Source organism: Clupea harengus, chromosome 17 (genome assembly GCF_900700415.2).
Source record: "Clupea harengus chromosome 17, Ch_v2.0.2, whole genome shotgun sequence".
NCBI lineage: Eukaryota > Metazoa > Chordata > Actinopteri > Clupeiformes > Clupeidae > Clupea > Clupea harengus.
The window spans coordinates 20,099,436-20,103,957 of NC_045168.1; positions in this window are offsets into that span (position 1 = coordinate 20,099,436).

Consider the following 4,522-nt stretch of genomic DNA (forward strand, 5'->3'; position numbering starts at 1 on the left):
AGACTGTGATTGGTGTGAGTCCAGCCCCCGTCAGGTCCCTTGAGTGAAGGATATTCATCAGCAGCATTAGAGCTATGGAGTGGACCCCTCCTCCTCTCCTCCCCCTCTCTTTTCATCCCTCTTTTGCTCTCTCCATCTTTCTCTCCCCTCTCTCTTTATCTCTCTCTCCATTTCTCTTCCTGCCCCTATCCTACACCCCTATCCTACACAGAACTTTGGTCATCAAACTAATGCTCTCAAATACAGTGGTGTGTATACGTGTGTTTGTGTGTTTGTGTGTGTGTGTGTGTGTGTGTGTGTGTGTGTGTGTGTGTCTGTGTCTGTTCAGGGAAGCAAGGAATCAACCTCAAAAAGGTACATCAGCTGGCTTTGGCTAATGTACATCACCTCTCATGTGGAAGCATTTCTAAAAAGATATCATATCATATCCACACACACACACACACACACACACACACACACACACACACACACACACACACACACACACACACACACACACACACACACACACATAAACACACACACACATAAACACACACGCGCAAACACTCGTAAAAACACATTCCCTCTTGCACAGACAGCAAAGATTTTTTTTTAAAATATTTAAACCTACGCCAATCTTCAGAAGTCTTAGGGTCCTCGTTACTGGTGACCCATTTGTGGGGGAATATGCGCATTTCATGCGATTACTGCATCAGAGAGAGGGGGATCTCACACACACTCACACACACACACACACACACCCAAGCACATACACACCCCCGCACTCACACACAAATCCACTGTGAAAGTAACAGCATACATAGTGTGACCTTAAACAGATTTCGGTGTGATGACAATTAGCCAGTGTAATGTTTCTCAACGCTCTTTTCAAAGGTGAGAGAGCAACATCATTATCTCTTTAAAATAACTTACTCTAACTGAAGTTCAAAGAATAGGTCTTTACTTCTTGTTCTGGTTTGCCAACAAAATAATTGTTATAATGTATATATATATATATATATATATATATCAGGCAGCTGCAGCCCCTGAGAACACTTTTCTCACTCACACATAAATATATAATATAGCACTAGTTAATAACAGTCGCATGTAATGTTGATTGGTTTAGTTCACAAATTGTATTGCACAGTATGAACTGGGCTGAAAGCTCCCAGCACGTCACTATACTCAATTACCACTCTGACTTTGAAGTGTATTTGCACTAACGCACTGGTCTGAAACTGTATCATAAACTCTAACAATGGCATATTGGCTTTACTGATATTTGTTTAGGAGCTAATTGGTTGACCAGGAACCTTTTGAAAGTTAATTGGGTGAGTAGGGGCCAATTACACGCTGATTGGTTGAATCTGGGATGTTGCAGCCATTTACAATGTAGTTCCCAAACTGAGGCACCATAGAGTAAACTTAGAGTGACTTAGAGGATGTTGTATTGCTCTATCTTCCTTTTGCAGCATGACAAGCTCAAATCTCTCACTTGTGTATCCATCCTAGAAACATCATATCCTACATGTGTCCCATTTGGGCCCATAATGACTAGATAAAAGTTCAGTGACTTAATGAATAGTGTTTACTGAATTCCTGATAGTTTCACTCCGCTAACCAGATAAACAGTAGATTTGGTATGGGTAGTCTGGCTGGTACAGTCAGAAGCATTGATACAAAGAAGATAGTGGCTATGGAAGATTATGGATATATGATACATGATAAACTCTTCTGGACATGTCAACATAATGGCCTTTTAGTTACTATATTTTACCAAATATCACAAACAACTTCTTCTCACATCAGGACTTGATATGGAAATGTGGACAGATTGAGCTTGTTAAATGCAGTGAAAGGCGTGGCAAACGGAGCCATATTGAACCAGACAGGCTGAGGCTCTCCCTCTAATCAAGCGTCTCTTTAAACACCTGAGACCCACATCAATAACACAGCACCCAGACTGCCATGGGACAGCAAGAGGGTCCAAGGGTGTGTGTGTGTGTGTGCGTGGAGGGGGGTGGGGGCGGGAGTGGGGCCTTGGGGGAGTGTGTCTGGTTTATTAAGTGCGACCTTCAACCCCAAGACCAGACGGGGCTGCTTAAGCACCACTGTCACACACACAGACAGAAAGACAGATACACATGCACCCCCCCCCCCAAACACACACACACACACACACATCCATATCCATTGTCATGCCCCAGCCCCAGTGACAGAGACTAACATGGTCAGGTAGTGGCCAGATGGCACTCTGTAACCCTATGGGACTACATGCTAATCCTCTTGGTCAGTCACTAAAAAGACAGACATTTCAAACAAATTGGTACACACAATGCACCAAACACATATACACACATACACACATACAGCATTAAAGAATGAAGTAAGCTGCTGCCATGGGCAACATCACCCATCAGCTTACCCTGCCCAGTCCTTTTTTACTACAAAACCCTCCCGAAGCTCTGTCGCTCCAGTTAGGAGGTGAGCTTGAACACACCCTCCTGCCGCTCATCCAAGTAAACACACACTGGCCTAAAGCGAGCGGAGACAGTCCGCCCAGTCTCCCTGGAGACCCAGACGGAACCACGGGAGAGGCCTGTGGAGCTCTCATCACAACGGATGAGTCACGCAAGCTTGGCCTTCTTTTTTAATCAACTCATCTCCTCTTCACCCCCAATTCATAATGAGGCCTAACGCTCTGCCAAAGTGGTCCATTAGCGCAGAAAAGAGCTATGCTAATTTCTGCTCTGTGTTCAAGTGGAACTTGTTCGGCTGTCTTCTGTATATGTGTGTAGCGGGAGACATCGCAAGTCTTGCCAAACACACTCAAACACACAAACACACACACAAACAAACAAACACATCCGCAGTGATCCTCAAAATAACACACCCACCAACACCATGTCCACACACACGTCCTTAACCACAACATTGGTAAATTATAATATTTTATTTCGCATAACCTTTATTACACAGTGACTATGCCATAATGCACAGTGTAACATACTTAATATCAATATGTCAACAGCACATCTCCGGCCAAAGGCCTAGTTCTAACACCAGACATGTCTGCGCACTCTGTCTGGGCATTGTTACACCAGATGTTACCCATATAATGCAACTACAGCTCAGCAATGACTGTATGTAATAGTGTGACTATATAGTTGCCTACAGTGTGAATATAACTGCAGTCATCCTGACCTTAGAATCATTGAGAGCAAAGCAAGCGTACCTTTTTCTTATGTTTTGCCCAGAGCCCTTAGTTAAGTGAAACCCATCTCCTCTACCGTTCATTCGTCTTCCTATCTCCCTCTTTCTTGCTCCTCAAGTCCCTCTCTCCCAAATAGGATTGACATATCGACCTGATGAGACTTTACTAAGTGAGTCCATTAGGTGCTGAAGAGACAACACGCGCTGAGACACACACACACACACACACACACACCAACACATGAGACACACACACACACACACACACACACACACACACACACACACACATACACACACACACACCTCTACCCACACACACACAGTAAAAGCATGTTAACACCATGTTTACAGTGTCCACACTTTAACTCCTCAGGCAGCCATTAGTCCATTAGTGCTGAATTAAATCGGCTTGTCTCCTGCTGTGGCCGATGCTGTGGAGGTCCTGTCCTGATCACAGTGGCCACTCATATCACTGATGTTTGTGTGGCAGGGTGGATATGACACTGCACCCGTCTCCTATGTATCAGGAGTAATTGGGGCTGAGGTATAAGCCCTGGAGATAATACCAGTCAATGGCCTGGGCCCCCTAAGCTTTAAACTCTTCTGCCCCTTCCCCCTTTCCTCTTGCTCTCTTTCCTGCGTCATGCTCTCTCCTCTGCATTTCCCACCTACTCGGTTGCCAGTGGTAAGCTCAAAGGGCGTTTGCTCAGTTGCTGTTCCTCAGAGAGTTTTGTTTTCTGTATTGTTTTTTCGTGTCGACTCAGCTGGTGTGGTAAGGCTATGTATGTACATTGGCGTAAATTAGCTACGCCTGTGTAGTGGGTTTCGACACTGAATGCCGGTGGGGCTTAGACAGTGGGGCATCCCATTCACGAGCTAGTATGATAAGCTTTATTGCACCTGAATCACCGTTTCACCTTGTTTGCAGTAAGGTCAGTGTCAGTGTCGTCAGCCATGATGTCTAGCCCTGTTTCTCTTTGAAGGTATATCATAGTTATATTTATTATGAATTGGTACGATTTAAAAATGTAAATAAATGTTATATTTGGGATCATTTGGGTTTTCAGTGTTCTTATTTTTTCAGTTTAACATTCAGCTTTGACGTTCGTTCAATAAAGTTTACCTGCTTGAACAACCACGTCTCTGGCTCATTAGTAGGAACTGTGGGGAACTCCGTTATCGTATGTGACTGGGTGCAGTACAGATGAAAGCATAAGACTATTTCCTGGGTTAAATTCCCTGGGTGGAATAGTCAATGTATAGCTACCCTGCATTGCCAGGTTACATATGCATGCTGTATTGTGTCTGTAATGAAGTG